The following is a 14,261-nucleotide window of genomic DNA, read 5'->3' as shown; positions in this document are numbered from 1 at the left end:
CAGTCAAATCACAATCTGTTGCCGTATATCATTATTCTACTACCAATTCCTGAAAAACATCCACTTATTTTAACAAAATGATGTTCATATTTTTTTTAAATAAAAAGTAAATTCTATGTGAAAAGCGAGAAACAGTATCTCCTTTTACAATTGAATGTCCTTGCCGTTAAGCCATTTTCCTGCTTTAATTTCAAGGTGTGTTTGTTTGGTGGTCTACCGACCTAAACCTTCATGAATTCTCTGAAGGCAGAATTACATTTGGGCACCAACAGGAACTATATGCTGATACTGTAGGTTGGCTTACCTCCAGGGGCGGACTGGGATCATAATTCAGGCCGGGCATTAGATACCAAGCAGGCCAGGCCGATACGGGCCGACGCGTGTGCCGGCGTCCGAAGGGCGGCGGCGGAAAATTTGGGGCGTTTGAAGCTCAATTTGGGCCGTTTGAAGCCCAATTTGGGCCGTTTGAAGCCAGATTTGGGTCGTTTAAAGCCAGATTTGGGCTGTTTGAAGCCCGATTTGGGCCGTTTGAAGCCCAATTTGGGCCGTTTGAAGCCCAATTTGGGCCAAGTCCAATTTTACAATGAGATGCACCCACTTTAAACCTGAATAAAGTAATAAAACCACTAGTAAACCAGTAGGCGGCGCCTGGCCTGCTGTTCAGTGAGTGGCCTGGCCTGGCCTGCAAAAAAAAAAAAAAAATTTTTTTTTTTTTGGCAGGCCAGGCCAGGCCAGGCCACCGGGCATTTGCCCGACGTGCCCGATTATGCAGTCCGCCACTGCTTACCTCAATCAATTGTTTTTGTTGGATTGTTTGCTGACCAATCTGGGAACCCAGAGTCTTATCAGTCTGACGAGACGACTAATATGACTCTGGGACAGACGATCGATATAGATTACCGCAGGAATGAGTCCAGAAGTAGCACTTCCGGTTGGTAGGAGGAAAAGTGAATGGGATTTTAATATGGGGATTTCGGTTTAATGCATGAAATAAGGTATGTGGTTCAAAAGAGAGGCACTCACCTTATAGCCTACACTACAGTATATAAGTGACTGCAAACAATACAGTACATGCACACAGTAGGCAGTTAAACCATAATAGCCAGACAAACCCTCTAAGCGAATTGCTAATTGCACCTGAACTGGAACAAAAGGTTAAGCATTCTGTCCGCAATTTAATTCCAGTACACCATGGCTTGTCTTGGGCTATCTATGAATTAATCAGTCCAATAATCAAACCTCTTAGTAGAGGCATACATGGATGGAGGGAATTGTGTTCACCTTATGTAGGCTACATAAAAGGTTGCGCATTTCTGATGACAAAAATTGTGAGTAGCCTCGTGAGTAGTTTGAAGCATACTGTATAATTTTAAGTTACACTTTTATCGGTGTTCAGGCCGAGCAAGTACAAAGTGCTGACAAGCAGCCCATGCTGTCACAGCAGAGGAGGATTTCTGGTGAAGGTGGAGTGAGTAAGCACTGTAACCCAATACTCTCCATCCACTCAGCAGGTTTTCAGTAATGCCCTCCAACTGTGTGTGTGTGTGTGTGTGTGTGTGTGCATGTGCGTAGTGGGAGGGCACACTGTCCTACCAGACTGAGCAAGCCCTATAGTTTGTTTTACTACTGCATTTTGTAAATTATATGACGTAAATGAGAGAAAAGGGGGATCTGAAATAGTTTGGATTAAAAAGAACAGAGTGCTAAAAGGGTGCAGCAAATGTGTCAAACTAACCAATGTGTCATGCACAAATAAGCTGACACTAAAATAAATAATAATAAATTAAAATAATGATAATCGAGTTCAATTTTCTTGATGTATATAGCCCTTTATTACATGCATATCTCAAAGGACAGAGAATGAGACTAATTGCATCTAACTGATCAACAATCAACCATAGAACAGAATGATATCATTTAGAACAAACATCAGAATATTAAATACACACATTTTCCTCTTTTATCTTATATTTTATGCTGAGGTTGAGGATTGTGGGTTGAAGTTGGGAAAAACACGCACAGCACGTCAGTGGAAGGATGTTTATAGGTGCTCCCTAATGAGAATTTCAGCCCGCTCCCCAGTTCGAAGTTGATTGGATGGACAATCCAGGAGATATATGAACCCGTGATCTTATGGGTCGAATTACACGAAATTCAACACTGCAATTTCGCCAAGTTTGAAGTCGATCGGACTAACAGTTCTCGAGATACATTTTTTGTGTGTGTTGCCGGTAGGTGGCACTATGACTATGTGTGTGTCCAAATTGCATTTCACTCCATCGGGGTCCGAGCAGCTCACTCCCCAAGTTTGAAGTCAATCGGAGGGACGGTTCTCGAGATAAACTGCTTTTTGTGTTGCCAGTAGGTGGTGCTATGACTATGCGTGTGTCCAAATTGCATGAAATTCGGCACTGCAATGCATCAAGTTCCCAACAGCACACTCCCTAAGTTTGAAGTCGATTGGATGAACGGTTCTCGAGATAAACTGCTTTTTGCTGCTGTTGGTAGGCAGGGAATCTACTGCCAGTTAAGCATTTCCTGTTATAATTAATTATGCAATTAACGCCCTATTTACATTTCAAATTCATGTCAAGACATTTTGTTGGATCATGAATGAGCCAATAGGATAGTGATAACAACTGCATGACAAGTAACATCAAGGCATATTGCACTTAACATGCTCGTTCCCACTAGGGATAAGTAATTTGAACCATTTTAATAGCTGTGTTTAGAAATGCTCTGGAGAGTTTCCAGCAGGGAGTGTGAAGCCCTGATGCTAATCACACATTATACTTGGCAGAATCCAGTGCTCCGTGCTCCATGCCAACATGAACACTTCTCATGCCACTAGTTTACATTACACAGCTATGATGACTGGATACAAGTTATTTTTGCATCACACTATGTATGGCTGACCACAAGATGTGACACTGGGTCTCATTGGCATATGACCAGTGTTGGGCAAGTTACTTTCAAAATGTAATATACTACATATTACTAGTTACTTTCATTTGAAAGTAATACGTTACTTTACAATATTACTTTCTGTGAGTAGAGTAACTCGTTACTTATTACACTACTTTTGCATTACTTTTGACCAAAACAACAGCAGCAGCAGACTGACAATGCCGCCCCGAAACCATCCTGAAACATAATTTCAACCGCCTTGAAGTCAGTGTAAACGATCCAAAATTCGAAATTGTATTCTTTTCCTTTGTTATTGTCATAGTGGGGGTGGGGGTGGGGGGGGGAGAGGGGGGGGGTTGCATAAAAACATAGTTCAATAGGAAATGATTGTAGTCCTATCTGTTTTAAATATGTGCTTTGATTTAATGAAATGTAACTCAATTTGTAACTTGAGTTACTTGACAGTATAATATTACTGAAATCCTATAAGTAATAAGTTATATTACTGAGTTACTGCTAAAAGTAATATATTACATGTAATATGTTACTTTTGTAATGAGTTACCCCAACACTGCTTATGACTGTGATTATCATTTCATAATGAAAACATGTTAAGACCGTCACAATCAGACAGACAGCAGTTACGCTTGCTACTTCCCTGTGTAAATAACCCTGTTTTATATCACCCTTGATCAATTCTCTGTAGGCTACATACGGGCACTGCCAAGAGTAGCGGCAGCATCATAAACCATAGACTATATTAAAAACATAAACACACTGGCGTGTTTCATGCAGGCTAGCAAGCGTAACTGCTGTCTGTCTAGTGTGACCCACTCTGACGGTCTGACCACAGTGTAGAACGAGATGTAATAGAGAGCCGCAGTAACGAGTCCGGAAATCATCGATGCTAACAGCCCTGGTTCTTCATAACCTCGCGTCACCAGGCTCTTCTCGGCGAGAAAGAGCCTGGCTTCCGTTCACAATTGATTTTGTCACCCTACCAGGTTCCGGCCTAGAGCCCGCCCTAGACCGGATGGGCAGCGTTTCTAGCTCGTCAACTTTTACGTTAACTTCACAATTTGACCCAAGTATCAGAACGGCAAACAACAAAACAAAAGATGGACGTACCGAACGAGGTTTGTGAAGAAGTTGTTTTAGAAACATTGCGGATTCACAATCTCACATCTTGTAAGGCAATACAGAAGCTTTGCATCAGACAATTAATCGAGGAAAGAGACGTCAAGCTAACGGCAACAAAGACGTTTTTGGCGCAATGCCTTCCGGTGTTCATTCTGGTTCCGTGGTTTACGCCCCATGACAAAAAGCGGGGTGAAAGGTGCCAAGACTAGGTTCTTCACAGTTTTCGCCTATGGGAGTTTTGAATGGTTTTTGGCGCTATGCTTCTAATGAATCTGAGCAACGCTGGCTTAATCAAACGCGAACCAGTGTTTAGTAATATCATCTTCACACACGAGGACCACTTTTATGAGTTTTGAAGCTTTTACGTGCCGTTAAAAGGACGGCTAGCTAGCAAACGGCTAAATGAGACTACACTTTTGAGTCGATGGGGATATATACGTCAATAACGTCACCACTTCACAAGAACGAACATGGAAATATCTTTCCCTCACCTGGTTCAGCCCCGTTCAGCCCGGGGTAATCAGTGCACACATCAACAACAGTCCAGGTTGAGCGCTGACGTGACGTGGAAGCCTATGCGACAGTGTGTAGTTCTGGATTAGTTTAGCTCGAGCTTTTTACTTATAGGGCTCGCATTTACGCTACAAAACTCATGCAAGTGGTCCTCATGTGTGAAGATTATCCGACGGAACTCTGGTTCGCGTTTGATTAATCTTGCATTGCCCAGAGACCGTATTTGAAGCATCGCGGCAAAAACCCATTCAAAAACCCCATAGACAGAAACAGTGAAGAACCAGGAAGTTCGGGACTTCCGCATTCTGCCTACAAAAATACGTCATCCCTGCGGCTCTCATATGTGCAGGATAGCCAAGCGAATGTGTTTGGATGGAAGTTTGACGCTAGGCCAATCAGAGGCAGAGAGGGGCGGGTTATGCTTTCGCATAGCCTTCGCCATGCATCATCACAAAAAAATATATCGCCCCCTTTACTGCTCGCCTCGGTGACGCAAGGCATTCTGGGTATTGTGGTGGTGACGTGGCCCATGCAAACGTTCTTGAGAGTAACGAGAGCAACGTTAGCAGTAGCATATTATTTCCCGTTTATCCTTTGAGAAGTTTCATTTACAAACAGAAGACTCGTAATATGTGCGAATGATATTATCACGGATATAAGAAGTGGAACCGAGGCTCCGTTGATCAGAGGAAGAAGAAGACTTCATGGACTCAGATGAATGGTTTAGCTGTGAAGCTAACGTTAGCTGTGAAGCTATTTGAGCTTTGAATGATAAAGTTGGTCAGAATAGTTCCTGTCACTGTGTGAAAATGAAACTGTCTAAAGTCCACAAGCTGAGAGCTGTGGTGAAGCAGCGCCTAACTGCCGCTGTTGAAGAGATATTTGGTCTGTTTGAAAGAACAATAGCAGAATACGAGGAGGAAGCTACTCGTTCAAAAGAGAAGATCGATCGACAGCATAAACTGCTGGACGCTGTGCGGTTACACAGAGACGCCTTGCCTCCAGACCTCCAGCAGCTGTTGGTCATTGAAGAAGAAGTTCCCCCTGAGCAGCAGGAGTGGAGCCCCAGTCTGGACCAGAGCACCCAAAGCCCACATATTAAAAAGGAAGAGGAGGAACTCTGGAGCAGTCAGGAGGGAGAGCAGCTTCAGGAGGACACAGAGCCCATAGACATTAAAGAGGAACAGGAGGAACTCTGGACCAGTCAGGAGGGAGAGCAGCTTCAGGAGGACCCAGAGTCCCCAGACATTAAAGAGGAACAGGAGGAACTCTGGATCAGGGGGGAGGGAGAGCAGCTTCAGGAGGACCCAGAGTCCCCAGACATTAAAGAGGAACAGGAGGAACTCTGGATCAGGAGGGAGGGAGAGCAGCTTCAGGAGGAACCAGAGCCCCCAGATATTAAAGAGGAACAGGAGGAACTCTGGATCAGTCAGGAGGGAGAGCAGCTACAAGGGCTGGAGGAGGCTGATATCACCAAGTTCACATTCACTCCTGTCTGTGTGAAGAGCGAAGATGAGGAAGAGAAACCTCAGCTTCATCAAAGCCAAACTGAGGAGAACAGAGAGGCAGAGCCTCTAGCCAGCAGCTCAACTGAACAGATGAAAACAGGAGCAGATGGAGAGGACTGTGGAGTATCAGAACCAGCCAGGAACTTAGATCTAGCTAGTAATTTACAACCAACTAGTGATGACAAGACTTCAGACTCTTCTGAACCTGAGACTGAACACAGTGATGAAGAATGGATGGAAACTAGTGAACTTCAGTCAGGTTTAGACTCACAGAAAAACACTGAAGTTCTTAGGAAGAAACACGTCAGCTGCTTAGTTTGTGGTAAAAGATTTGGTGATAAAGTACAGTTGAAAAGACACATAATAGTCCACACAGGAGATAAACAATGTATTTGCTCAGTCTGTGGTAAAGGTTTTGGTCGTAAAGTAAACTTGAAGAGACACATGATAGTCCACACAGGAGATAAACAATTTATTTGCTCAGTCTGTGGTAAAGGTTTTGGTCTAAAAGCGAACTTGAAGTCACACGTCATGATAGTCCACACAGGAGATAAACGATGTAATTGCTTAGTCTGTGGGAAATGTTTTGGTCATAAAGGAAACTTGAAGAAACACATGATAGTCCACACAGGAGACAAACAATTTAATTGCTTAGTCTGTGGTAAATGTTTTGGTCATAAAGCAAACTTGAAGACACACATGATAATCCACACAGGAGATAAACAATTTAATTGCTTAGTCTGTGCTAAAGGTTTTGGTAATAACAGAGACTTGAAGAGACACATGATAGTCCACACAGGAGATAAACAATTGAATTGCTCTGTCTGTGGTAAATGTTTTGGTCATAAAGGAAACTTGAAGACACACATGATAGTCCACACAGGAGATAAACAATTTATTTGCTCAGTCTGTGGTAAATGTTTTGCTCGTAAAGACTACTTGAAGACACACATGATAGTCCACACGGGGGGAAAACAATTTATTTGCTCTGTCTGTGGTAAAAGTTTTGGTCGTAAAGCAGAATTGAAGACACACATGATAGTCCACACAGGAGATAAACAATTTAATTGCTCAGTCTGTGGTAAAGGTTTTGTTAATAACAGAGACTTGAAGAGACACATGATAGTCCACACAGGAGATAAACAATTTAATTGCTCAGTCTGTGGTAAAGGTTTTGCTCGTAAAGACTACTTGAAGACACACATGATAGTCCACACAGGAGATAAACAATTTAATTGCTCAGTCTGTGGTAAAGGTTTTGGTCGTAAAGCAGACTTGAAGAGACACATGATAGTCCACACAGGAGATAAACAATTTAATTGCTCAGTCTGTGGTAAAGGTTTTGCTCATAAGAAAGACTTGCAGATACACATGATAATCCACACATGAGATAAACAATTTAATTGCTCACTCTGTGGTAAACGTTTTGGTTAAAAAGGAGACTTGAAGAGATGATAGTCCACACAGGAGATAAACAATTTATTTGCTCAGTCTGTGGTAAAGGTTTTGGTCGAAAAGGATGCTTGAAGACACACATGATAATCCACACAAGAGAGTAAACAATTTTATTGCTCAGTCTGTGGTAAAGGTTTTGGTTGTAAATTAGACTTGAAGAGAGAAACATTTAACCCAGGGTTTCCACGGCCATGGAAAACCTGGAAAAGTCATGGGATTTCAAAATCTTGTTTTCCAGGCCTGTAAAACTCATGGAATTGTTCAAATCCTTGAAAGTTTATGAAAAGTCATGAAATGTTGTGTGTAATGAAATTGTTACAGTAATCTTCCCGTGGATAACCTTCCATGTAATGTAACATATAACGGCAAATTGATTCTCTGTAGCTATTGACGTAACGTAGCTCTAACTTGTGTCGATTTTAGTGCTTCTTGTATTTTATATTCATATTTTTATGTAAAATTCCTGTTTTAGTTCAATAGCTTCCATGATGCAGTGACACCAACGCACTAAAAACCAATATAAAGAGCAGCTGTGTCTATTTGTCTATAATAATCATTTCTGGTATTGATTCAGAGTCACTGTCTTACAGTAAATGGAAATTATATTCGGTTGTTAAGACTGACGACAGTCTTTCAACCCGCGTCACCTCCGGGGTCAAGCGGCACCGCTCCTCATTCGCCTCATTCAAAACAACTATGGTGAAACCCGTGAATCTATTTCGATATCTTTTTATGAATTATTTTTTAACCTAATGTGACCAGGTCATAAAAGAGCCACAACGCCACCTGGGGAATTGCACCCCAGGAAATAGCTAAAATGGTTACTGAATGTACACTTTGATACCAAAAAGGCAAACACAGATTCAAAACACACTGGACAAGAGACGGACTTCCAAAAATATAATATAAGTTTATTTTCTTTTGACAATTCTGACAAGTTTAAAACCAGAGAGACACAATAAAACAGTTTCCTACAAAAATATGTTTCTGGTTGTTCAGTACACTGGTTGGGGTTACAACATAGGCTATAATTTCCACGTTAATCAAGCGAGTGCAACGGCTAAGCGATCACCTCCTAGAGATACACAGCGCAAGGGGCTTACACGCCATGGGCAGACTACAGAAAAGCACATCAAAATTAAATACTCACAACAAAGTCACAAATCAAACCACCCAGTGCTTTACCAAACGAGTAGAAGGGGAAAACAGTGCCGCCGCCAAAAGTCTGCCATACGGTGCCCAAACGCCTGTGAAGGAGGGAGACAAAGAGCAGTTAGCCTACAGCTTTAATTAGTGGTGTGCTGTATTAGCCTATAGGTGACTAAACCAGACCATAAAATACTCACAGCTCTACATATATACAGACAGAAAATAAACACCTACACATAATTCCATCACTCCTCACACACACACACACACTCGACTGTGGGCGTATAAGTAGAGTTTATAGGACACCGCCCCAGTCACAGATATAACAAAAGAAAAAGAAACAAACTAAACTTAATTAATAAGTTGTGGTGTTGCTGGGTTGGAGCATCAGTTGCTACACAGCATACAGTATGGAGATAGAGCAGCAGACACCGGACCGGTGGCCACTGAGGTATGTATGGCCCACGCCGATGCAGCTTCCCGCAGGGCAGGGGAGGGAACGTGGGAACCACAGCCATGGCTGACCCACTATACAGCAGAACAGAGAGCACAGCAATGTTATATTACCTATGGGACAAATATAAGCCAATTCAGTACAGGTACAATGAACCAGCTTACCCGACAAAGCGAGCTGCCTCACGCAAGGCTCGCCAAGGTAATTCACCAGGTTTCGGGGTTGAGGAAAACCAGGCACCCGCCCCGCTCTAGAGGTAAGCCTTGACGGCCACTTCCTCTCACAGCAAGAAGCCCTGCCGCGCTGGACGGGGGCAACTGTAGAAGCCTGGAACCAGAATACAAAGTTTGATCAGGCCTAGATTATGGAGAAGTGTGCGTCTGTCCGTCCATCTGTCTAACTTTATTTTTATGCCTCTTGATGTGTCATCATCCAACCCCTCCCCGTGGTATCTAAAATGGTATCGAGTATCGATATTTTCCTGGGTATCGGTATCGAAGTAGAAATTCTAGTATCGTGACATCCCTAGTTACAACTGGCATGAGGGTGAGTATAGATGATGGCAGAAATTTCATTTTTGGGCGAACGCGTCCTTTAAAACTCACCCCAGCTTGGCTCCGAGTCTCTGCATACTGGTGCATCCGGTCACAGAGTCTGTCTCCATAGTGGGGAATTCTTCATACTGCGGGCCAAGAGCCTCGTGCTGAATATATAAAGAACACGTTTTATTTATGAGAGTTACATTAAGTTTCTGCTTTGCTGTGCTTTTTTTATCATCACATTTTTCTCCCGTTTTCTACCCAATCACACTTGGCCATTTCCCCCTGCTGTCCCAGTCAATCTGCGGAGCCGTAGACTAGCACATGCTTCCTCCGACGCAAGTGCAGTCGCCAGCCGTTTCTTTTCACCTGACAGCGAGGCGTTTCACCGGCAGGACGTAGGGCCGTGGGGTGATTACGCAAATCCCCTCCCCACCCCCGACCGACCGACCAGAGGAGGCGCTAGTGCAGCAAACAAGGACACATACCCCACTGGCTTCCCACCCGCCAAATGTGTCTGTAGGAACGTCTGACCAAGCCGGAAGTACCTCTTCCCGGGAATTGAACCCCGGGTCTCTGCGGTGGTGGAGTGCTTTTAATATGTGCAAACCCACTGACCCACTGTGCCGTTTACACTTTGGAATGCAATGTTTAATTTCCCGAACGCCCGTCTGTCTGTCTGTCTGTCTGTCTGTCTGTCTGTCTGTCTGTCTGTCTGTCTGCCTGTCTGTCTGTCTGTCTGCCTGTCTGTCTGTCTGTCTGTCTGGCGTAAACATCATTGTTGCCTTGACCTTCCCTGGATCCCTTTTTTTGAACCGGCAGTCTGTGTGACTCGGGTGCTGTTTGTCCTGCATTGTGGCTGTGTCATCAATTCAAGCAGGCAGTAGTACTTCTACCTCTGTCACAAATCACAGAGAGACGGGAAAACAGGATGTTTCTTAGTGAAGAGCGGAGGAGATACATGATGAGTCACACATTTCTGGTGGCCCGTGATGAGTTAGGTGCCATGATGATATTTGATTCTCGATAAGTTTACTGTCTTTCTAGTGGGCTCAGCTTAGCTCTCTTGGCATAGTAGCGGTTAGCGTGTGCGCTTTGGAAGCAGGAGGTTGGCGGATCGAATCTCACTCCACCCCTGGACAAGCCCTTAACATGGGTTGCTGCCAGAGCTGTCAACACGATGCAGGTTACCCATGTGTTGTGTTGTGTTGTGTTTTGTGTGTATTCTTTCTTGGGCGGCCCTCAATCCAATGTTGGGTCCCTAAATTGGCCCTCTGTCATCACAGCTTTGAGAAGCCCTGGTCTACAACACGTGGTTCACACAGAAGTATCAACAAGCTATCTTCACCTGAGTGATGCATCAGGTGAGTGACATTAGCCTTGGCCTGCTGCAGGGCTGAGATCCAGCGCTGACACTCTCCATCAGAGGTGGCCTTCAGGTGGTAGCTCCGCCCCCCGCTGGTCAACACCAAGTGGCAGGTGTCACCCACCTCGATGTGTGCTGTTGCCATGGGAATGGTGCCACGGCAAGTGTGTGCCATCTCTGCCTGAGTCCTACAGGACACAAAACATACAGAGAGGCAGGATATGCTGACCTACATAAACATGAGCCCTCAATAGAAATATATTATGGCAGCAGAAGATAAACACTTAAGCCAGATGTTAAGTTCCATGCTGATGTAGGACTCACTTGCTGTGTCATGGCTCCAATGCGATGTTATAGCATCCTTTCATTTAATGTTATTTTTTTTTGTAGGAACAAAGCTTCTGCACACCTAAAAAGGACAGGTGCATCGGAGGAGGGAAAACCTGACTGAATCCAAAGAAAAGAGAACTGACCTTCATCAGATTCAGATGAAGGTCTTCGTCTTTGGACCGAAACGTTATTATTTCTGTTCATAAACCTTTTTGCAAGTGGACACAGTGTGCGGGAGGTCTCTTTTATTTGGATTTTTTGTTTTTGTTTTTTATCATTTTAAAATAGGTCCACCACACACACACAGAATTCTGCTCCACCACACACTTATTATTATAGGCTACAAATAATGTTTCAACCGTTTGTTGACTGTTTCATCAATGTTCAATTGATCATAATGATCCATGAATTCCAAGGGCAAAAACCATAACATTGATACAAAAAAGGATGAGCCTAAATAAATACATAAATAAATGGGGGGGGGGCAAAAGTATTTTTTCCATGAGAGAGAACATCAAGGCCAACCCAGGAGAAAAAGTCTAATGTAAAGAAAAATATGAATTATAAAAGGCATGATGTCATAATAGTCACCATGTCAGGTGCTGTTTGTGACAGTGATGTGCTACTTAAATTACATGAGCTACTGTAGCCTAATGAATAATGCACCTGAGGAACCAATCCAGGTCGAGGCGTTGTTTGTTTTGTATAATAAACTTTGGTAAAACTCCTGTCTGCAGTGCAGATCATCTAACCTTTAGGCCTACTTTAAAATCATTTCCACTTTTTTCTCGGCAGTCAAGTTAACCGTGAACGTTAGGCTACCTGTAGTATGACAGGAGGCCGTTGCTGAGGACGAACCATCGCCGCTGGTAGCCCTTCAGGTAGTTGGTCCATTTAAAGAGCCAGCCTTTGCAGGTGTCCACGCCGGGGAGACGGATCCCCGAGAGAGTCGAGGAGGGCAGACTCCTCATCAGCTCGTTAATTTGCTCCTCGTTATCAGCGGCTCCAGGCGGTGCAGTTGTGTTGAGTCGACAGCAGCAGCAGCTGTAACGTTACACCGTTAGCTCGCTGCTACGTGAACCAGCTATCTTTCTACAGTGCCATACACTGCAGCGTGACTGCTCCTCCAGGCTCCGGGGGGGATGCTGCTGTAAGCTAGCTTGCGGTAGCCTACTGAGAGAGTGGGGTATCTTTCAGGTAGAGATGCAACCAGCCCCCCCTAGCCTATAGGCTACTGGTTGATAATAACAAGGCAGAAATCTATCGCTCCGGCGCGGTTAAAATGTTAGGATAATAATAACACCACAACATAACATTAGGCAGGGCTGCATAAAGGATACGACGAATGCGTGGATTTTAACTGCGTTAACACAATGTGTCGATGTTGCGGAGAGAGCATGATGACGTGCATTACTGGAAGAGGGCTCTGCACGCTGGCAGGATGGGTGCAGGCAGGGTCTGGGTTCAGAGTTTGAGGTGGAGGGTGCGATGGGGTGGTTGGTTGCCCCAGGGTATGGCATCTACATCATTTGCATGACTCAGCCCTGTTTTAAAATATGTATTTATTTATTTATTTATGTATGTATGTATGTATGCATGTATGTATGTATGTATGTATGTATTTATTTATTTATTTATTTATTTATTTATTTATTTATTTATTTATTTATATGGCAAGGGTAAGGTAACATCAATCATACAGTTACTTAAACAAATCCCCAATTGAACATCCCACTCACTCCTGGACACATAAAATGTCACCGCGCACAATGAAGGCACAATTAGGCTAAGGCCAGAATAATAAATAAGATAAGAAGAATAATTAAGACATATAGGCCTACATTCACCTGCATCTCTCAACAGTATTGACAGCACAGCCAATGAATAGGCTACTCAAAGCCAACAGCACAATAACAATTCACCTGTATCTCAATGAATGTAATGCCCCTGAGGAAATGATCCATAGCGGCAGGGTTCCAGACTAATAACTTTTCCACAGGCAGCACTGACGTGAGCAACTTTTTCAGTTGGTCGCGCACAGCATGATTAGATCTCGATAGACCCCCCAGTACCCCCCCCCCCCCCCCCCCCCCACACACACACACCCGCCTCATGGTTTCCCCCACGGTGGGCGTGACTGTCGAATGACGTCTATTTCACGCGCTCCCCTCCCCCCCGCGTTTTTTTGTGTGACGTAACGCAAGATGGCGCATCTGCGTGTATGCAATTCCTGAAAGGAGGAGCAGTAGCGTACTATTTCCCCAGTTATACCCTTTCAGAAGTTTGATTTACAAACAGAAGTGTGTGCGGATGATATTATCACGATATATAAACTGGAACAGGAGCTCCGTTTATCTCTTGAGGGGAAGAAGAAGCTCCTCTTCAGGTGAATGGTTTAGCTGTGAAGCTAATGTTAGCTGTATTAGCTGTGAACTCCATGGCTGTGGAGCTAACGTTAGCTGTGGAGCTGTTTGAGCTGTGAAGGATACCGTTTGTCAGTAAATGGTTCAGGGGGGAAACGTCCTGTCACTGTGTGGAAATCAAAATGTCTAAAGTCCAGAAGCTGAGAGCTGTGGTGAAGCAGCGCCTAACTGCGGGTCCCGCTGAGCAGCGGGAGTCGAGCCCCAGTCTGGACCAGGAGGACCCAGAGCCCCCAGACATTAAAGAGGAACAGGAGGAACTCTGGATCAGTCAGGAGGGAGAGCAGCTTCAGGAGGACCCAGAGCCCCCAGACATTAAAGAGGAACAGGAGGAACTCTGGATCAGTCAGAAGGGGGAGCAGCTTCAAGGGCTGGAGGAGGCTGATATCACCAAGTTCCCATTCACTGTTGTCACTGTGAAGGGTGAATATGAGGAAGAGAAACCTCAGCTTCATCAAAGCCAAACTGAGGAGAACAGAG

Source organism: Poromitra crassiceps (genome assembly GCF_964638095.1).
Source record: "Poromitra crassiceps genome assembly, chromosome: 21".
Taxonomy (NCBI): domain Eukaryota; kingdom Metazoa; phylum Chordata; class Actinopteri; order Beryciformes; family Melamphaidae; genus Poromitra; species Poromitra crassiceps.
Note: the sequence above shows the minus strand (reverse complement) of the source record.